The sequence below is a fragment of the Carcharodon carcharias genome, chromosome 23 (genome assembly GCF_017639515.1).
Source record: "Carcharodon carcharias isolate sCarCar2 chromosome 23, sCarCar2.pri, whole genome shotgun sequence".
Classification (NCBI taxonomy): domain Eukaryota; kingdom Metazoa; phylum Chordata; class Chondrichthyes; order Lamniformes; family Lamnidae; genus Carcharodon; species Carcharodon carcharias.
The window spans coordinates 23,439,027-23,461,943 of NC_054489.1; the positions used below are offsets into that span (position 1 = coordinate 23,439,027).

Sequence of the window (22,917 nt, forward strand, 5' to 3'; positions counted from 1 at the left end):
ACAGGCAGTTCGTCTGCCAGCGTGAGTTACGTTTGCGCCTCCCTGCTCACCATTGATGGGTGGGGTCCTAGCAGGGGGACTACGTGCCTCATCCATCTCCCACACTGGCAGTGACCTCCTGAGGGCACTGTATGTGTGAGTGTTTGCAGGGCTGAGTGCAACCCCAGGAACCCCTGAGTCTGCTCCTGAAGCTGCCTCTCCACGAGGGTCACCACTATCTCAATGGAAGAGGTTGTGCGCTCAGTGTTAAGGGTCAACACAGAACTCATGCTCAGCATGGACTCCTCCAAGACAGAGACCGAAGACCATGACATGAAGACCCTCATGGATCTCCGCCAGATCCCCCTGCGCATCCCACTGGGCATCCAGCATCTACCACCTGATAGACGACTCTAGAGGCTCATCATCAGCCTCAGACGTAACATGGTCCTGGTCTCCATCTGTGGTCCCACTGTCGGCTCCCTAGGACCTCTTTTCCTCTGCCAGCTTCTCAAGTGAGTGTGATGTGCATTACCCGCGGAGCTGAATACCTAATGCTCACTGGCGTTGGTACCTGGTTCAGAGAGACAATGTGACACCGGCACAGGTGTGCTGTTTTCCCCAGAGCTCAATGTGGGGTCCTCAGGGTCAACAGTGGCTCCTACAGATGGTGTATCTGTGGGAGGAAGGCAAAAAATTAGTATATTCAATCATCATGGTCACTCTGCAGGCTAAGGAGACAGTGGAGACCTGCTGCATGGTGCCATCTGCATTGGAATTTCAATGTTCTCTCTGGCTACGACAGTTCAGTGTCTGATGAGAGGAGCCCGCTATGTTTCCAGTACCCGCTGCACGCGCATCCGTTACATGCACTCTTACTTCATCCGAGACCCCCGCCTCATCGCCACCCGAGGAGCAAGGTGGCTGGTGGCATTCCAGCTCCAGTGTATCGTTCTCGAGCTTAGTGAAGAAGCGCAGATTTAGCACTCATCCACCTGTTCTGTGGCGCTCCGCGGCAATATAACTTCTTCTCCTGACAGGGAAAAATATCCTCATTATTGCTCCATCTCCCTGAAGGTCCTTCCCTGGTTCCCAGCCCCCCTCCCACCTGGGCATTAGGTGGACCATGTCAATGTGACACATCTCACTCTGCAATGCACTGAGGCCAGTCGTGCTGACATCCCAGCCTTGGCAGGGCAGGATTCAGTGCCAGTTGGCATGCACACTCTTAGATGCCTGAACATTCCAAGAAACAGGCACTCGACTAAAGTTCTCCGCACAGGTCCATGCCATTTCTACGCTTACCTTTGCTGACTGCAGCAGATTATTGAACCTTTTGTGGCACTGAAGCCACATGCGGCACACCATGTCATGCCTAATGACCTGGGTGATGACCTCTGTACAGGCCTTCTTGGTCAGGTGCGGTGGCCTTCTCTTGCCATCCCTGGGCATTAGGACGTGCTGCCGGGCACTGACCACCTCCGCCAGCACTCCCAAGCATTCATCTGAGAAACAGTGGGGGTGGGCGGGGAGGTGAGGGGTGGGGTTGGTGGCAGAGTGCTCACCCAACTTGCCCTCCCGTCTTCCATGACCTCCAGGTGCTGAGGCCAAGATTGCACACCAGGATTCTTCTTGAGCACCTTCCTGACAGCTCCCTCAGCCTCCCCCCACAACTCCTGGAGCCTTCAGGGAGCTGCCTCTCCTGTTTTTGAACACCCCGCTGGGTCCCCATTGGACCCGGCACCTGACAGGTTCCTGCCCCCGCGCACGGAAAAAGCATCTGGTGGCCGCGTTTCACGCTGGGTGGGCCTTAATTGACCACCCAGCTTAAGGTTCACAGTGCGATTTTGGCCGGGAGCGGGTTTTACATCAGCTTCCAGCCGCGCCAACCTTGGGTGCATCCCGAGGGTAAAATTTGTGCCAAATTCAAGCCTTTGCAATATAAAATGAGCTACAATCACATTTTACAATGTTTGTGGTGGGTGAGGTCAAAGAGGACATTTTTTTAATTTGAGGAATCCTAAACATTGGGCACGTATTAGTTCCTATCCATATACATTTTATTTTCTATAAAATGCACATGGCATAAGATATTTTATTTATTGGGACAAAAAATCGATGTCTCTACCACTGCTAACTTAGAAAAATTAAACACTGTTTTACAGAATCCTATTTCAATTCATTAGCATCAGTTCAAAAAGCTTTATTTTGTGCAACTTACCTAACAAATAGCCATGGTTTCCTTTTTTAAAATGATTGGCATCTCATTGTATTTCTGGCTGGATTGTGAGACAAGGACAATAATTACTGTTTATGCAGCACGTTTAACATAGATAAATATCTGAAGTTGCTTCACAGGAACCTAATCTGACAAAAATTGATATCGAGCCAAAGAAAGAGATTAAGATGCATGACTAAAAGCTTGGTCAAAGAGACAGGTTTTAAGGAGGCTCTTAGGAGCTGGAACAAAAACAGAATTACCTGGAAAAACTCAGCAGGTCTGGCAGCATCGGCGGAGAAGAAAAGAGTTGACGTTTCGAGTCCTCATGACCCTTCAACAGAACTGATCTTTCTTTACAAGGAGAGGGAAATATAAGCTGATTTAAGGTGGGGGGGGGTGGTGAAGTGGAGGAGGCTGGGTGTTAGGATAGGAGCAGATCATCAAAAGATGTCACAGACAAAAGAGCAAAAGAACACACACAGAGGTGTTGAAGTTGGTGATATTATCTAAACGAATGTGCTAATTAAGAATGGGTGGTAGGGCACTCAAGGTACAGCTCTAGTGGGGGAGCATAAAAGATTTAAAAATAATGGAAATAGGTGGGAAAAGAAAAATCTATATAAATTATTGGAAAAAACAAAAAAAAACAAAAGGAAGGGGGAAGAAACAGAAAGAGGGTGGGGATGGAGGAGGGAGCTCAAGACCTAAAGTTGTTGAATTCAATACTCAGTCTGGAAGGCTGTAAAGTGCCTAGTTGGAAGATGAGGTGCTGTTCCTCCAGTTTGCGTTGGGCTTCACTAGAACAATGCAGCAGGCCAAGGATAAACATGTGGGCAAGAGAGCAGGGTGGAGTGTTAAAATGGCAAGCGACAGGGAGGTTTGGGTCATTCTTGCGGACAGACCACAGGTGTTCTGCAAAGCGGACGCCCAGTTTATGTTTGGTCTCTCCAATGTAGAGGAGACCACATTGGGAGCAACAAATACAGTAGACTAAGTTGGGGGAAATGCAAGTGAAATGCTGCTTCACTTGAAAGGAGTGTTTGGGCCCTTGGACGGTGAGGAGAGAGGAAGTGAAGGGGCAGGTGTTACATCTTTTGCGTGAGCATGGGGAGGTGCCATAGGTGGGGGGTTGAGGAGTAGGGGGTGATGGAGGAGTGGACCAGGGTGTCCCGGAGGGAACGATCCCTACGGAATGCCGATAGGGGGGGTGAAGGGAAGATGCGTTTGGTGGTGGCATCATGCTGGAGTTGGCGGAAATGGCGGAGGATGATCCTTTGAATGCGGAGGCTGGTGGGGTGATAAGTGAGGACAAGGGGGACCCTATCATGTTTCTGGGAGGGAGGAGAAGGCGTGAGGGCGGATGCGCAGAAGATGGGCCAGACACGGTTGAGGGCCCTGTCAATCACCGTGGGTGGAAAACCTCGGTTAAGGAAGAAGGCGGACATGTCAGAGGAACTGGTTTTGAAGGTAGCATCATCGGAACAGATGCGATGGAGGCGAAGGAACTGAGAGAATGGGATGGAGTCCTTACAGGAAGCAGGGTGTGAGGAGCTGTAGTCGAGGTAGCTGTGGGAGTCGGTAGGCTTGTAATGGATATTGGTGGACAGTCTATCACCAGAGATTGAGACAGAGAGATCAAGGAAGGGAAGGGAAGTGTCAGAGATGGACCACATGAAAATGATGGAGGGGTGGAGATTGGGAGCAAAATTAATAAATTTTTCCAAGTCTAGATGAGAGCATGAAGCAGCACCGAAGTAATCATCGATGTACCGGAGAAATAGTTGTAGAAGGGGGCCGGAGTAGGACTGGAATAAGGAATGTTCCACATACCCCATAAAGAGACAGGCATAGCTGGGGCCCATGTGGGTACCCATAGCCACACCTTTTATTTGGAGGAAGTGAGAGGAGTTGAAGGAGAAATTTTTCAGTGTGAGAACAAGTTCAGCCAGACGGAGGAGAGTAGTGGTGGATGGGGATTTCTCGGGCCTCTGTTCGAGGAAGAAGCTAAGGGCCCTCAGACCATCCTGGTGGGGGATGGAGGTGTAGCGAGATTGGACATCCATGGTGAAGAGGAAGCGGTTGGAGCCAGGGAACTGGAAATTGTTGATGTGACATAAGGTGTCAGAGGAATCACAGATGTAGGTAGGAAGGGACTGGACAAGGGGAGAGAGAAGGGAGTCAAGATAACGAGAAATGAGTTCTGTGGGGCAGGAGCAAGCTGACACGATCGGTCTACCAGGACAGTTCTGTTTGTGGATTTTGGGTCGGCGGTAGAAGCGGGCCGTCCGAGGTTGGGCGACTATCAGGTTGGAAGCTGTGGGAGGAAGATCCCCAGAGGAGATGAGGTCAGTGACAGTCCTGGAAACAATGTCTTGATGTTCAGTGGTGGGGTCATGGTCCAGGGAGAGGTAGGAGCAAGTGTCTGCGAGTTGACGCTCAGCCTCCGCGAGGTAGAGGTCAGTGCGCCAGACAACAACAGCACCACCCTTGTCAAAGGGTTTGATGACAATGTCAGGGTTGGACCTGAGAGAACAGAGTGCAGTAAGTTCAGAGAGAGATTAGAATGGGTAAGAGGAGCAGAGAAATTGAGACTTACCACGCCACCAGCCTCAGCATTCAAATGATCATCCTCCGCCATTTCCACCAACTCCAGCATGATGCCACCACCAAACACATCTTCCCTTCACCCCCCCTGTCGGCATTCCGTAGGGATCATTCCCTCCGGGACACCCTGGTCCACTCCTCCATCACCCCCTACTCCTCAAACCCCATCTATGGCACCTCCCCATGCTCACACAAAAGATATAACACCTGCCCCTTCACTTCCTCTCTCCTCACCGTCCAAGGGCCCAAACACTCCTTTCAAGTGAAGCAGCATTTCACTTGCATTTCCCCCAACTTAGTCTACTGTATTCGGTGCTCCCAATGTGGTCTCCTCTACATTGGAGAGACCAAACATAAACTGGGCGTCCGCTTTGCAGAACACCTGTGGTCTGTCCGCAAGAATGACCCAAACCTCCCTGTCGCTTGCCATTTTAACACTCCACCCTGCTCTCTTGCCCACATGTCTGTCCTTGGCTTGCTGCATTGTTCTAGTGAAGCCCAACGCAAACTGGAGGAACAGCACCTCATCTTCTGACTAGGCACTTTACAGCCTTCCAGACTGAATATTGAATTCAACAACTTTAGGTCTTGAGCTCCCTCCTCCATCCCCACCCCCTTTCTGTTTCTTCCCCCTTCCTTTTTTTTGTTTTTTCCAATAATTTATATAGATTTTTCTTTTCCCACCTATTTCCATTATTTTTAAATCTTTTATGCTCCCCCACCCCCACTAGAGCTGTACCTTGAGTGCCCTACCATCCATTCTTAATTAGCACATTCGTTTAGATAATATCACCAACTTCAACACCTCTGTGTTCTTTTGTTTTTTTGTCTGTGACATCTTTCGATGATCTGCTCCTATCCTAACATCCCCCCTCCCCCCCAACACCCCACTCACCACCACCCCCCCCCACCCCACCACCTTAAATCAGCTTATATTTCCCTCTCCTTGTAAAGAAAGATCAGTTCTGTTGAAGGGTCATAAGGACTCGAAATGTCAACTCTTTTCTTCTCTGCCGATGCTGCCAGACCTGCTGAGTTTTTCCAGGTAATTCTGTTTCTGTTTTGGATTTCCAGCATCCACAGTTTTTTGTTTTTATCTTAGGAGCTGGAGATGTACAGGGAAGGAATTCCAGGGCTTAGTGTTTAGACACTGTCTAAAGAGACAAGGTAAAGGGACAAGAGACCAGAATTGGCAAAACACAGAGTTTTTAAGAATTCTAAGGCTGCAGAATATTGCAGAGGTAATGAAGGCTGAGAGATGGAAGTATTTGAACATGGTTAGGATAAAACAATTCAGACCAGTACAATTATTTCCCAGTTTTACTGGTGTTCCAATTTAAGGTACGCAAGGCCAGTTTGGACCAGTATTCTTATTTCCCAGTTGTTACTTTTTTTTCCTTCTGGGTGAAGATAAGAATTTTAAAATCAAAGCATTTGCGATATCATTCTTAGTGTGGAGAGGGAGACTTGAAAGAGCATGGAGTAATAAGACAGTTTGAACAAAATATTAATTAAATAAATGAATTACTCGGGCACAATAATAAATTAGCTTATAGATGGTAATTCAATCTTAACTTCATCGCTTCAGCATTAGTAAATTTTATTACTTCCGTTATTATAAAATATTAATTATTATGTCACTTGCAATTTAATTTTCCTTTGCCTTTTAGTGAACGTTCTCGAATTTACTTCAATTAAATGTGTAGGCTAAGGCATCCCACCAGCACTTCAGTGAGGGGTGCAATTATAGTAGATTAAATAATGTGATCAGGAGTCAGCGCAAAGAGTTGAACCCGACCAAGTGTTGTAGACTGGCACAGTCCAAGGTCCAGGACTACGTGCTGAGGGACACACTAAAGCTTGGGGCAGCCGCCGCAAAGGCGCAATGGGGAAGGGTCGCTGTCTAAGACCTTTCTGCCACAGTGCACCGAGGGGCTGGGAACTGTAAAGAGCCCCTCGGATGTACAACTCAAAATGAATGTCTGCCAATGATTGTAATATTCATTGCTTGTACTGATACACCTTGTGATTCATGTTGTAAAATTTGAACCTGATTGTATTTTTGTGATGGTGATTTTGAAATGGTTTGAAATGTTGTTGAAGATTTATGAATAAAGTATATTTTTGCAAAAAAAAATATACTTCAGTGCTGCCATCAGGAGTTACATGATGACTATTGCTGAGGGTCAGATGAGAACAGCCAGTGAGGTCAGGTGTGGACTGCCATCAGTGAAGTCGGTTACCAAAAGTGGTCATCAGAAGTGAGATAAGGAGTGTCAGATTGGGTGAAGGCTAGCACAGAGTAAGGGAGATCTGGCAAGGACTATCATGGGGGCATGGCCAGAGCTGTGAAGGATGTCAGGTGAGACATCCCACTGGGAGATGGGACATCAGCAATCGATGGGAGTCCGAGGCCTAAGACAAGGAGTCAGGAAATGTGATTAGGCAGGGGGTATTACTGACTGTTAAGACATTTCGAAGAGACTTCTTTCACAGTCTGGAGCATTGCTACAGCAGCATGGTTGTTGCATTTGCTGACATCACAACAGGAGAATAAGGGGCAGAATCTAAAGTTAACACAGTGTAAATAGTAACTTTTACACTGGTGATACACACAAGCTCAAAGCTGTTACCTTTGCAGTCCATATCACAGTATATATCAATCACATAGTTTTCACCTGCTTGCGATTGAAAAGGGAAAACTCGGCCAGTTCTAACACATGTAGGCTCAGCAACTTAATTTATAGATTTTACGCCAAAAGAAATATTTAAAAATTATTACATATGTATAATGTATTACTTTAATGAAAACTGTGATTGATTTTATGCCAGGAAAAATTAAAGTGGGAATTTGGAATCTGGATAAATAAAGTGCAAACACAGTTGTGAACCTGTATGTCCTGCTCTCCAAATCCATAGCATTTGAAATCACAGAACGGGGTCTCACTGAACCTTCTTTCTTCTGGAACTAAAAATGATCATCTTTGTACAGATAAAAAGGAAAATTATAAATACTGGATACTGAGAGACAGGATAAACTGTTTCTTAGAAAGGCATAGATTGATGAGGGATAGTCAGCTTGGTTTTGTAAGGGAAAGATCGTGTCTTACTAATTTAATAGAATCTTTTGAAGAAGTAACAAGGAGGATTGATGAGGGTAGTGCAGTGGATGTTGTCTACATGGAATTTGGTAAGGCATTTGACAAGGTCCCACATGGCAGACAAGTCAGGAAAGTGAGATCCCATGGGATACAGGGGAAGGTGGCAAGTTAGATTCACAATTGGCTCAGCGACAGGAAGCAAAGGGTAATAGTCAATGGATGTTTTTGTGAATGGAAAGTGGTTTCCAGTGGTGCTCCATAGGGCTCAATGTTGGGGCCCTCGCTGTTTGTTGTATATATCAATGAGTTGGACTTAAATGTGGGAGGCATGATTGGGAAGTTTGCAAAATACACAAAAATTGGCTGTGTAATTGATAGTGAAGAGGATAACTGTTGTCTCCAGAAAGATATCAATGGTTTGGTTGAGTTGGCAGAACAGTGGCAAATGGAATTCAATCTGGAAAAGTGTGAGGTAGTGCATTTGGGGGGTGGGGGGGTGGGGGGGTGCGCAAACAAAGCTAGGGAATGCTGAATAAACGGGAAGCTATTGAGAGGCTTTGGGGAAGTAAGAGACCTTGGAGCGCATGTCCACAGGTCCCTGAAGGTAGCAGGACAGGTGGACAAGGTGGTAAAGAAAGCTTTCCTTTATTGAACATGGAATGCTTTCCTTTATTGAACAAGGTATTGAATACGAAAGCAGGGATGTAATGAGGGAACTGTATAAAATGCTGGTTAGGCCACAGCTGGAATTTTGTGTACAGTTCTGATCACCACATTACAGGAAGGACATAATTGCTCTGGAGAGAGATGTACAAGAATGTTGCCACAGCTGGAAAATTGCAGCTATAAGGAAAGTTTGGATAGGCTAGGATTTTTTTCCTTACAACAGGGGTGACTGAGGGGTGACCTAATTGAGGTGTGCAAAATTGAGGGGCCTAGATAGGGTAGACAGGAAAGACCCGTTTCCCCTAGCTGAGAGGCCAATTACCAGGGGCACAGACTTAAGGTGATTGGTAGAAGGATTAGAGGGGACATGAGGAAAAACATTTTCACCTAGAGGGTGGTGGGCGTCTGGAATTCACTGCCTAAAATGATAGTTGAAGCTGAAACACTCAGCACATTTAAAAGGGAGCTGGATCTGCATCTGAAGTGCTGTAACCTGCAAGGCTATGGACCAGGTATTGGAAAGTGAGATTAAAAATGAGCAGGTTAGTTTCTTTTTTCCTTTTTTTGGCCAGTGCAGGCATGATGGGCCTAATGGCCTCTTTCTGCACTGTAACTTTTCTATGATTCGATGGTTCTATGGATATCTGAAATAGAAACAAATAATGTTGGAAATGCACAGCAGCAGATCAAACTCTAAATGAAACAGATAGTTTTGTAAAACAAAAAATATTGTTGAATTTTAGTACACCCAGTTTTCCCTCACATTGAAGTCAACAGCAGGGGCAATTGGATGGGGTATATGTGAACATATGAACATGGAGCAGGTGTAGGCCACTCAGCCCCTCAAGCCTGCTCCGCCATTCAATAAGATCATGGCTGATCTGATTGTAACCTCCCGCCTTTCCCCAATAACCTTTGACCCCCTTGTCAATCAGGAATCTATCTAGCTCTACCTTAAAATATTCATAGACTCTGCTTCTACTACCATTTGAGGAAGAGAGTTCCAAAGGCTCATGACCCTCTTAGAGAAAAAAATCATCCTGATCTCTGTCTTAAATGAGTGACCTCTTATTTTTAAACAGTGACCCCTAGTTCTAGATTCTCCCACAAGAGAAAACATTCTCTCTACATCCACTCTGTCAAGACCCCTCAAGATCTTAAAGGTTTCAATCAAGTCAACTCTTACTCTTCTAAACTCCAGTGATACAAGTCTAGCTTGTTCAACCTTGCCTCGTAAGACAACCTGCCCATTCCTGGTATTAGTCTAGCAAAACTTCCCTGAGCTGCTTCTAACGCATTTACATCTTTCCTTAAATAAGGAGACCAATATCGTACATAGTACTCCAAATGTGTTCTCACCAGTGCCCTGGTCCAACAGAAGCATAACCTGCCTATTTTTATATTCAATTTCCCCCACAATAAATTATAATGTTCTATTAGCTTTCCTAATTACTTGCTGTACCTGCATACTAGCTCACATTTGCCCACTTTATACTCCATTTGCCCACTCACTTAACCTACATATGTCACTTTGTAGTTTCCTTACGTCCTCTTCACTACTTACTTTTCAATCTATTTTTGTGTCATCAGCAAAGTTAGCAAACATACTATCTGTCCCTTTATCGAAGTCCTTTATATAAATTCTGAAAAGTTGAGGTCCCAGCACTGATCCCTGTGGCACACTAATGAGTTGGCACTTTGATATCGTCCATTCTACATTAATGGCCAAAGTTAAAATTCCAACATGAGCAAATAGAACAAATAAAGATTGAAGGGGTCTTGACAGGGTGGATGTGGAAAGGATTCTCTTGTGGGAGAATCTAGAACTAGGGGTCACTGTTTAAAAATAAGGAATCACCCATTTAAGACAGAAATTAGGAGAGTTTTTTTTCTCTCAGAGGGTCGTGGGTCTTTGGAGCTATCTCCCTCAAAAGACAATGGAAGCAGAGTCTTTGAATATTTTTAAGGCAGAGCTGGATAGATTCTTGATAAACAAGGGGGTGAAAGTTTATTAGGGGTAGGCGGAAATGTGGAGTTGAGGCTACAATCAGATCAGCCATGATCTTATTGAATGACGAAGCAGGATTGTGGGGCCAAACAGTCTTCTCCTGCTCCTAATTCATATGTTTGTATGTTCTAGTAATATTGTAGAAAGTATTAATGAAAGGAGGCCCAATTGGAATACTTTCTGCATCAATGTAGCACTGTGCGACATGTCAAGGTTAAGGCCACTGCCCATATCTAAACACATGAGGATACATGGTGTGGTATAGTAATAGTCTATGGAAGAACAAATAATACATAATACAAGGCAGCAATTTGAAAAAAAAATCAACACGTGCCTTGGTGAACTTAGAATGTTTATTAGAAGTATCTTTCTCCTGTGCAGCTGACTTTGCTTCCTGTCCCAACACCTCCGATATACATATATGACATTCAGAAGCATTTCTACACTGGTCCTCTAATACCATCTAGAAACAAAATGACCTGCCAATCATTCTCTGCCTCTGTACAGTACTGAGGAAGGGCCACTTTGTCAAAAGTGTCTCCCTTGAGTGAGATGTTAGTTCGAGGCTCTATTTTATGGTGAAGGCACCCTCGTACTATTGAATAAAAAGTCTGTCCTCCCTCAGTCAACACCACTGAAAACAATATAACTGGTTATACATCACCTTGCTGTAGGTGTGAAGACTAGCTGCTTTGTTTGCCTATGTAGCAGCAATTACTACAGGTAAAAGTATTTCATTGAATATGAAGCTTTTCAAGACATTTCTGAGAAAAGTGAAGTGCTGTATAAATGCAAGGCTTTTGCTTTCATTCTATTGTGGAGCAATGTTGGTATTGTTACCTACATTACAACAGCCACTGCAATTCAAAGTAATCTTTTAAACTAATTCTTGTGATCTGGGCATCACTTAAAAGGTATTATTGCCCATCCCTAGTTGGTTGGATATAACTCTTTGATGTGCTGACTTCTTTAGAGTGCAGTTAACCACTTCAGTATGCAGGTTACCTTCCATGAGGAATGTTTGTTCACTGTGGAAAGGTTTTTGAGATATTTGACATGACAGATGTTATAGAAATGTAATATTGTATCATGGAGACATCTCCCTTCCCAAATAAATGAGGGTTTGCCATATTTTCATGAAGACAGAACCGTTTGAAGTAATAAGTGTCAGCTTTTTCTTAAGTTGCAGAACTTTGCAACCAGTGGACAAAGAGTTAAAAGGTAGTGATTTCTTACATTGCTGGAACCTCATAAAATCTAGTTTCTCCAACAGGCATTCTCAAGAAATAAGCTAGTCTCATGGTCTCCTGTATGAAGGTGTATTTTTCTGATCTTTATAAAATAGACAAAAATAAGACATTTCTTTTTCTCCATTAAACCTGCCTTTTTTTTATACTGGCCAGCACCAACACAATCCTTATTTCCCTCCTTGCCTACTTGACAGGGGGCTGCTCAATACATTTGACAGGCTTATTTCCACCACACGGATGTTCTGTGAGATATGGAGCACCTATCTCTTCATCTCTGAATGAATGACAGGTTGAAATAGCACAATACATTCAAGACTGCACTCATGAACCAATCCTGTCCAATTCATAATGAACAAGCCTGAAATCACATTGCAACCTATCACCTCCACTGAACTGATAAACTAGCATAAATTACTACTCATTTCTCAAATTTTAAAACCTTACATTGTATCACTTTGCCTCTTGTTAAGGAATGTAAGATTGAAAGCATGGCTTATAAACTTAATCGAAAAAATGCGGTGTTTTATTTTAGAATCTAAAAAATTTGCCTTTGAACAGAACTTTACTTCGCATGACATAATTCATTGTCCAAACACAGGCTGGAAGAACTCATAAATTTCAGGAAACGCAAACCAGTTAATCTCAAGTGATTTTGAATTTTGTGAACCATTAATTTTGTTCAAGGTGCTCCCCATTTCATGTCCAATGTTAAATCCTGAAAAGCTGTTAAACTCTTTCCACGTTTGATGACGTTCATTTTAATTAAACGACTTACTGATTCATATATATCTGAAATATATTAAAAATCCTGTCTGCATCACCTCAAATCATTCTTTAATATAAACGCTTACGTCTAATCATGATGAGGATGTAAATACAGTGACAAGCTTACAATAGATCCTTTCCATTATAAACATGCATATGGGAATATGTAGAAGAAATATGAAAATGAGGAAGGAAGCAAGATTTTAAATTGTTGCTGAAATACATCAGAGTGTCACAATACACTTATTCCACACTTTCTAACCTCATTTCATCTGAAGACTGCACTTAGCCTTGAATCTCCTTGTCCAAATTCACAAGAGATCAACCAATATGTGCCTTAATGGGAATTTTTCAAAATGAATCCCACGTTAAAATTTATCTAAATCATAGGTTTTATTGTAAATTGCTTATGCTTCAGTGTGTTGCGGACATGTCATGAATGACCCATTTTCCTGGTATTATAAAGAGAGAAATGCTAATTAGTGGGACTAATTGGATAACTTTTTCAAAGAACTGGCACAGGCACACTAGGCCAAACGGCCTCCTTTGGTGCTGTTAGATTATCTGATACAGGGTAGCTCCTCAACTAGTCTTCTAGCTAATTGCCATTCATCCTGCATGACATAAAAACAGGCTGTGCATATTGGCCACTTGAGGCCTGCCCAACCCAAGTCTCCATTAGTCTAAAAATAGGCAGGCGCCTTACTTCAACATTTAAATCAGGCTCCAATGGCTGCTGTAGGACCCCTAAGTGATATTCCAGAACCAATGGGCAAAAAATGTACCATTCATGCCTCACTCATTGGCCCTTGATGCAGGCCGCTCCAAAAATGGAAAGAGCCAAAAAGTAGGAGGTGCATGACAACTAGATTGCAAACAGTAGCACCTTAGAGGGACTTGAATATATTCAGTTGACTCTCAAGGATTTACATATCCTTTATTCCCATTAACTATCCCTTGTTCCCCAGCCTGCAGAAACCCCACCCCTACTGTTGAAATATCAAGTGACAAAGGACTACATGGCTAAGTATAAATGACAGCTCCTAGCATATCAATTATTCAAATCTCTGGACCACCACAATTTCCGGTCTCTGCAAAGCCAAAAATTTCGACTTTAACCCTCTCCCTACCTATGAATTTCAGGGGGACACTGTCCATTTGATTTGCACGATTGTGAAGCAGCATGAATGCTGATGCTGGTTTAACTGGCCATACCATCTCGTCCTTGCAACTAGACAAGAATATTTGATAGTAAGAGGGTTGCAGTGGAGAAGAGATATTAAAAGAGGATTTAAAAAAATAATTCTATAAATTACAGATAATTAGTTAGAACTCAGTATTGCATTGTAATCCTTTCAACAAAGATCCAGCGAATTATTTTGTTTGCCTACCTTGGATATGATATATTTGCTCATGTAAGCTTATTGTTACGGTTGTGTTTTACAGCGTTTTTTTACTGAAATAATAACATTACATTCTCTCATTCAATAACAGGAGAGAAGCCTAGTGATGAATCCATTAGATGAGAGGATTCACCAACATTACATTAAGCTGCCACTGTGAAGGATATCCAAATCTGTGGGATACTGTTCACCATAGTTACAAGGTACATAAGGGACTTTTTATTTTTGCTTATATTCAAGCTGATGATGGTCATAAAGTCAACTCTTCAAGGTAGTGACAAGTATCTGGGGATGAGATTTTAACTCACTCAGAACTCATTCACTTTCACCGAGTTGAAATTGGGCCACTCGTCTCAGTGGGAGGTCTGTGAATCTTCTCCCCTTATGTTTATTTGCCTCATTCGCATGTACTCCCATTGTGAAGCTACTTACTGCCATCTATATGACATTTTACTTAGCGCAGCTGTAAGAAAAACACCATCTGGTATAGCCCTGGAGAAAGGAAAGTATACCAAACTGCGTCTTTAGATTGAAAAGTTTAATAACGGCTGAAATGAGTTTAAGTTTCACTATTTTATCCTATTTTTTCCAGCTGAATCACAGCTGTTTCTCAACCTTGACTCAACATTGCTCAGCTAAAGGGATGGAAATTCAAAATAATGAATATAGAGGGTAATGACTACAGTAACAAGAAACAGCTAAAAATACTCAAGCAGGTTAAGTGAGGGACGAGTAATTAGTGTAATAAAACTACAGATGCACAAACTTAGAAACCTATCTCTGAAACAGGTTTTGTATGGCACATAAGGAGTTAATAAGGACAAGGTCTACCTGAGAACAAATATTGTTCTTGCTCTACCACAGGGGAAGAAACTAGCTATTTGGTGAGTATCTGATAAGTGGTCAAGGTCTACTCTTTTTGTAAAGTTTAAAATAGTACAGGAATTTGAGATCAGATTAATAAATATATAAAAGAAAATAAATAATTGAATAAACTAGATAAAGTAATTTATTAAAGCACATAAGTATGGTAGGACAGGTGATGTGCCATGGCTGCAGCATGTGGGAGCGCCTGGACACCAGTATTACCCAGGGCTAGCACGTCTGCAGTAAGTGTCTGCAGCTTGAGGAGTTTCAGCTCAGAGTCATTGAACTGGAGAGTGAGCTACAGACACTGCAACACATCAGGGAGGGGGAAAGTTACCTGGGTGCTTTGAACCAGGAGGCGGTCACACCCATTAGGATAGGGTCTTCTGTTTTGGAAGGTTGTCAGGGACAGGAGGGTGTGACTGTAGCTGAGGTAGGTAAGGAGACCCAGAGAGCAAGAGTGCAGGAGTGTGAGCTCCCGCAATTTTCCAACAGGTTTGCAGTTCTTTCAGTTTATTTGGATGAGAGAAATGGCTGCAGGGTGGATGAGCTGACTGGTACAGGAAGCCATTCAAGTGGGGGGAGTACAAAGGAATGTAGTGGTAGTAGGGGACAGTATAGTGAAGAGGAATGGCACTGTTCTGTGTGGCAAGGAGCGAGAGTCCAGACGGCTATGTTGCTTGCCTAGTGCCAGAATTCGGGACATTTGCTCAGGGCTAGAGAGGAACTTGCAGTGAGACGGGGTGGATCCAGTGGTTGTGGTCCATGTAGGTACCAAAGTAATGGGCAGGATGAGGAAGGAGGTTCTGCAAAGTCAGTACGAGGAATTAGGCATCAAATTAAGAAACAGAACCTCAAAGATAATAACTTCTGGATTATTACCTGAGCCACATGCAACTGGACATAGGACAAATAAAATTTTAAAAATGAATGTGTGACTCAAAGCCTGGAGTGAGAGAAGTGCGTTCTGGTTTGTGGGACACTGGCACCAGTATTGGGGAAAGTGGGATCTGTAGTGTCAGGACGGTGTACACCTGAGCCATGCTGGGGCTGGTGTCCTCACAAGCTGCATAACTAGGGGAGTAGAGAGAACTTAAACAGAATAGTGGGGGCAAGAGGTCAAATTTGGGAGGATGTAGTAAACCAAAAAGTGGAAACAAGGGAAGAGAGAATGGTACTAATATGGAAAATGATAAACAGACTATGACAGGAAGGGATAGAGAGTACAAATCTAAGAGTAAATCAGCAGATAAGGCTAGATGCTACAAAAATAATAAAAGGACAAAACTAAAGGCTCTGTATCTAAACACATGTAGTATTCAAAACAAATCAGATAAACTGATAGAACAATTAGAAATAAATAGTTAAGCCCTGATAGCCATTACAGAGACATTGCTACAGGATGACATAGATTGGGTCCTGAATATTGAAGGATATGTGACATTTAGGAAGGACAGGGAGTTAGGAAAAGGTAGAGGGTGGCTCTGTTAATTAATGATGGTGTTAGCACATTAGAGAGGATGACCTAAGTTCAGGAAACCGTGATGTAGAAGCAGTTTGAGTTGAGGTGAGAAATGATAAAGGCAAGATGTCACTTGTAGGAGTGGTGCACAGACCCCTCCTAATTTTAACTACATGATAGGACAGAGTATAAAAGAAGAGAGAATGGGAGCATTTCAGAAAGAAAGCGATAATCATCAGGGAATGCATAACTAATGCGATGGGTTTGGGACGATACGGTGTAAAAAGCTGCCATTGTGGCCGGCGGGTAAAGCATCGTTTCACCTGCCTGATACTGCACTTAGTGCAAATCTGGGATGGTTCTGCCCTAAGCATTGATTAATATTCAAAGAATCTAACTTTAAGGCAGTGGTGAGATGTTATTTATACACCGTGATGATGCCAATACATTAGAACATTTACTAACTCTCTCTTCTTGCTGTATACAAGACAATTTTGCTCATTTAGTAATCTACTGTGCAATTAAGCTGAGAGACCTCAAATTTTTCCATGAAGTGGAGATTTGAGAAAAGACAAAATCATTTTCAAATGTAAAACAATAAGGGTTTTTAATGGACTTCCATTGAAAATGGGGAAAGATTGGAAATTCATCAACAGTTTATTTCAGCTCTTAATGTTTGAATATGTATTGACAATAAACTATCAAAGTGAATATATTTTAATAAGGCTAAGGGGCTTTCTGGCTTATCGGTGTAGTTTTTGAAAACGTACAAACTTCGCACCCACAATAACCATTACAAGTGAAGAGCACATGCAGTGGCCACATGTCGCTTTGGTCAGGAGTCGTGCAGTCTCTATCACAGCTTCGAGAAAATATTGAAATCAACCAGTATTATATAACTTCAAGGATGCAAATTAAAAGGAACGTTGATTGTAAACTACTGGAGGATTTCTAACACTGGTGCATATGAAATGAAAATCAAGCAATACGTGTTCTGTTCAGTCGTGACTGAAGAAGGATCGACTTTAAAGTGTGAGTCACTGGCCAGAATTTTCCGCTCCCAATCGGCGCAGGTGTCATGGTGGGCGCGATTGCAAAATCTCACAAAACAGCCCGAGGCGTGATTTCCAATTCCCCGTTAATGGTGTGCCGCATTTCCCGCCACCAAATGTCACAAACATCATCATATATTCGCATATTAGTATGATGCCTACTCACCCCGGACCATCCCCCCCCCCCCCCATGTTGAATGTAAATCCCACACTGACGTGAAATCAGGGCGATGTGTTTTACATCATTTAAATGACATGCAGCTGTCAAGCTGCATTTCACTGGGAACTCCGAGGTTGGTTCGCACAACTTAGCGCAGCGCTCGCGGGGATCAGTGCAAGGCTTCGAAGTAAGCGCCGCTGCGGATCCACGTGGGTCTCTCAGGGCAGGTCTGCACAGTGATCAGACCAGAGTTAAGGTGGGCAAAGCTTTTACTGCGCTGCAGGGCAAGGGCTCCATTCTGGAAGGAGCAAGGCAGCACCGAGTAAAGGGAAGGGGCCACGGGACTAGGGCTCCACTAGGACGGAAGAGCGAGGAAGATTGTACACAAACACATGCCTGGGCAGGGGGTAGGGGAGTAAACGGCCAACCAACTGGAAACTAAGTTCAAAGATGAGGGCACTGCCACAGCTGAGAGTTTAGCATCAGCTCAATTGACATGCATGGAGTCAGGCAAGCAAAGCAATTGTACCCATTCAAGCAACACTGATTCCTCAAAGTGGCAATGATTGCTCCCCTAGTTTTAACCCCTCGTGTGCAACCTTTAAAATCAACAGAGTCTTACAGAACAGCAGAACTATCGGGGGACTGGACAAGCTTTGAGGCCTCCTTTTGGAGAAGTGGCCGCGGAACACTCACAGAGGCGATCTCTCCGAACCCCCTAAATGATTGTAAGGTAGGCACTGAACATTCACCCTCGTGGTCATACCAAACCGTGCAGACTTGGAGTGCAGGTTAGGATAATGCCAGCGCCTGAGATGAGAGCAGAATATCCAATTGAGTGACCGAGCTGTCGGCAGTCGGGTCATGTGAGTTTGGACAGGGTTGGAGACTTTGTGGTCATGCGTACACCCCCACTGGATATCATTTCGGGTATCAGGACTCTCTGACATGTGTAAATGGGCCTTAAGGCCACAATCACAGGCAATGCCTTGACCAAAAGTGGACCTTAGGAAGCAGATGCTGATTCTTGTGTCTCTCTCTCATTGATACAGCAGTGAGGAGACCATCACGAAGATGAAGCCTGGTGATATCGCTGCCTGCATTATTGCTTATAAGCAGGAGAGAAGAAGGAGAAGAATGCAATGGAGGTGCCTCACTTGCCAAAGGGAGGAGCAGAACCCTCAATACCAAGGGTCAGCAAGCCCTTCTCTGGACGCAGAGGATGATCCCCAGAGAGCCATCATGCACAAGAGCTGGCTAGACTCAGGGTTTATAGACATCAGATGTGCTACCTGCAGATGAGTGAGAACCAGTGTCGCTGACAACTGCACATGTCAAGGGAACTGGTCACTCATGTATGCAACCTTCTGCAGGGTTTAGCGCCACAGGGACTTGGAGGGCATTCACTGCCAGTGGCAGTGAAAGCTACTGCTGCCCTCAAATTCTATGGCAGTGGCTCCTTCCATGGCCTCTACTGGGGACCTGTGTGGGATTTCCCAAGCCTCCACACATAAATGCATCCAGGAGGTCATGGACACCGTTTTTTCCAAGGCACACAATTTTGTCAACTTCAACAGAAATCAGGAAAGCCAGGATACAAGAGTGCTGGGCTTTGCTGAGATTTCTGGATTCCCATAAGTGCAGGGTGCCATCGACAGCACTTACATGGCTCTTAAATGTCCCTGGCAACAAGCAATCCAGTACCTCGCCCGCAATGTTCAGCTGATTTGCCACCATAACAAACGTATCATGCACATTTGCAAAGATACCCCGGAAGCGTCCATGACTCCTACGTCCTGAAGAGGTCTCAGATCCGTGACTTCTTCCAGGGACCAGAAATGATGCAGGGTTGGCTCCTCAGGGACAAGTGCTCCCCACAAAGGACTTGGCTGATGATGCCCATTCGGTGGCCTCAGGGTCCTGCTGAGAGGACATAACCAGACTCATGCCACAACCCAGACTTTGGTGGAACACACCATAGGGACCCTGAAAATGCAATTCCAGTGCTTGGGCAGATCTGGCGGAGTTCTCAGAGTCTAGTGGAGTCTTCAGAGGGTCTCACGCATCATCATGGCTTGCTGCATGCTACACAACCTGGCAATGCAAAGGCAAGAGGACCTGGGTGATGAGATGGAAGAGCCGCAAATCTCTTCCGATGAGGAAGACCTTGAAGGAGATGATGACGATGAGGTCTTAGAAGCTGAGGATGCAGGCGAAGGGGCTATTGCACTGACCAGATGAGGCAGGTGTGCACATGCCGTCCTCATTGTCAGAAGATTCCAGGGGGAAGCTGACGCGATGCAGTGAGAACATTCCTGGACAAGTCTCCTCCATCTTGGGCCAGCATGAAGATGATCATTGCTACTCCTTTAATTTCAGCCATGAACTTCCAGATGACAGAGCATCGTTGCATGGCTTGCTTACGTCGCCCTGATGCTTTGAAGGATGAGGATCCCTCAAGGCCATGTGTCAGTCCTGAGATGATGTGCTACCTGGAGGAGGTCTTTCCAGCCAGGACCACAGTTGCAGCACCACCCTAAAAGATGCACGGGTACTTGAATGATCACGAGTGTGATAATGGCTGCATTCTCTTGAACTGGCAAGGCTCCTCAGTGAGATCCACTGTGACCAAGGCGGCCACGCACAATGTATTACCTCGTTGATGAGAGATACACTTGGGACAAGGGACCCGATGAAATCCCGCTGGCATGACAGCACGTACAGATGACTCAGTGGGCTGCAGCACACACCACAAAATGACACTCTCATCCGGCAGTTTCAGTTCGAGATGAATAGTTTTATTAATCACAACATAAGAATGGAGGCGGCACACCTGAGAATGTCTAGGCCTGACACTTGGCTGCATAACATTGAGGTATCTTCTCTGACATACAAGCAGTGTGTCCTCAGAGCCAGACCTTTCCCTTGCAAAGTCCAAAATAAGATAACATGAGGCCCTCAAGGGTACGTTTCTTGACTTATGAGGAGCCCTGTTCTGGCTCATCACACACTCAATCCTATCTCATTGGTCCTCGACACTTTACAAGAAGCAATGATGAGTGATTTCAGTGCAGGCCTAAAGGCTGATATGGCCCTCAGAGATCACCATTTGCAAGCTGCATCAGTAACCTGCTGGAGAGAGAAAGCAATGGGATGAACATCGCTGTCCACCAACTTTGTGAAGATACAATTCTCCTCTCAGTAGTCACAAGTTCAGGGTTGCAGAGGCTCAAGGTTGGACATCTCAGAGTGTGCCATTGTTTTGTGAACTTGAGGTGACTTTGAGCTGAGATCATAATGTTGCATCCGGGAAGGCCTGACACCTGCCTGGCTGAGGGCAGCACACACAATCTCTGTGAAGAGGTTCATAGCATGGAGACCCTGCTGAGAGACACCAGGCACATGGATTTTCAGAGCACATGAGCCTTCTGCAGGCGTCAAAACCTGTTCCCTTCAACACCACACCTTCTCCTCTCAGGAATGCAGATGAGATAGGGGAAACGTCCGCCTCAATGCAGAGCCAACACAGCATATCACAGGGCTCTGCGGCGCTTGGGTACAAGATTCTTGCAGCAACCACACTTTACATTAAGGTGCAGGCATTACTGATCTGGAGAGTGACCGATGAAACGGGCACTCACTGTGGTCAGAAGGTAACACACTGCACAGAAGAGAGGCCCAGAATATCAACAATTGCCACTGTTATGTGCAGGAACAAAGGTTTCACACCTGATTGACATTAACACAGCTCATCATAAGAACGAGGCATACACAAGCAGACATGAAATGATTGGGATTGTATTTACATTTGTGAACGCTATGTACTAGTGTTTAACACCCGGGGTGTCGAGCACTGGTCCTCCTCCCTATGGATGCTGACACCTTGAGGAGAAGTGGCAGCTGGAATGAGATTAAGATGCCCCATCCCTCTCTCGCATTGACATTGATGAATGCCACCAAGAGCCTCGGCAATGGAATGCAGCCCAGGCAGCAGTGCAGGGCCGATGTCCTGGATCAAGGTCTCCATGGCGGCCACCATTCTACCAGTGCTGACCTCGGTGCATTGGCATGTCAGCACTATCACCTCAGACTGAAGGCAGGCAGACTCCTCCATCTTGCCTTGCAATCTGAGGAATGCAGCTGAATTCCTTTGTGATACTCTCTTGACTGTCACTGGAGTTCCAGCAACTGATTTAGGACTGAGTCCGGAGGCTCACCATCTGACTCGGACTCAGGAGATTCTTGGCCTCCAGTAGTTCTTTGAGTGTCAGCAACCTGGGATGTCCCTGCCTTCGCCTGCTGTGGATCAGATAGTGTGCTGTGGTCACCAGATTGTGACTACGAGGCTACTCTAGAACTAGGTCCCGCTGCAGTATGCATCTCTACGCTGGAGGTGGGTATGGCTAAGTGCTGTGATGTGTTTTCAATGTGGCCCCCCTAAGATTCCCATCCGAGGTTTCCTCAGGGCTGGAGTCGATGGCCTGGCTAATGCCTGGTCTCAGCAGCTTTCCAGAGCGTCCTGCAAAAGAAGGGAGAAATAATTAGTTCATGTCAGGGGACTGTGAAACAGGAGACCTCACTCACAGTGTGGTTGTCTGATGGACGTTATAGTGCGGGATCCTCACTTGGTTGAGCACCGCTGACCTCACCGCAGCACAGGCACGGTCCACATCTTTGCCGGCCAGTTGGATGGCTGTATTCTCAAAGTCAGAGAGGACCTTGATCTTGGCAGCTCCTCCGCCGGTATGGTTCCTCTCCTTCTTATTGTGAGCCAGCTTGTCCTGCATGAAGACAGATGGAGAGAGTGTGAGGAAGATGCATGCGAGCGCAGATGACAAGGATGCCTGGCATGTATGAGTGGCAAGTGGAGCCCTGGGCAGGATAAGGATGCAAGCTCCAGAGGAGATGAGGCCAGATGGAGATGTGAGGGTGTGTGAGAGTCAGTGATGATGACCCTTGAGGTGGCAGTGAGTGGGATCCTTGTGAATGTGTGATGGGCTTGTGATTGTGTGAGTTGAGAATGATGAGACTTACCCTGGTGTGACGGAGGAGATCGTTCATCTGACCTCTTTTGCAGTGCATTGGCGCTGACCACAGCTGCCACCACCTCCCAAGCTGGATTGGTCAATTTGCTTGCAGTCCTGTGTCCAGAATGGGGGTAGAGGATATTGCGGCATGCCTCCACAGCTTCCAGCAGGCGCTCCATTGATGCGTCACTAAATTTGGGCAATGCATGCTTCCTTCCTTTGGATGCCATTTGTTTGCTGCAGCTTTCCTAAGCTGAGAGAGTGTGACCAGTGTGAAGGAGCACTCTTTACATGTTGCACTTGGAGTTCAGAAACTCTGAGTTCACGGCGGGGTAGACGAATCAAAGGCTGT

At 45.0% G+C, this 22,917-nt stretch overlaps 1 long non-coding RNA gene across 2 annotated transcripts in view; it reads left to right on the top strand.

The window, feature by feature from the left end:
• The window catches only part of LOC121294012, a 52,060-nt gene that overhangs the window by 10,477 nt on the left and 18,666 nt on the right, over positions 1–22,917 (top strand). For both annotated transcript variants that reach the window (XR_005946675.1, XR_005946676.1), the window contains exon 2: positions 14,089–14,200. This is a non-coding gene — a long non-coding RNA (uncharacterized LOC121294012). The remainder of the gene's footprint in view (positions 1–14,088; positions 14,201–22,917) is intronic.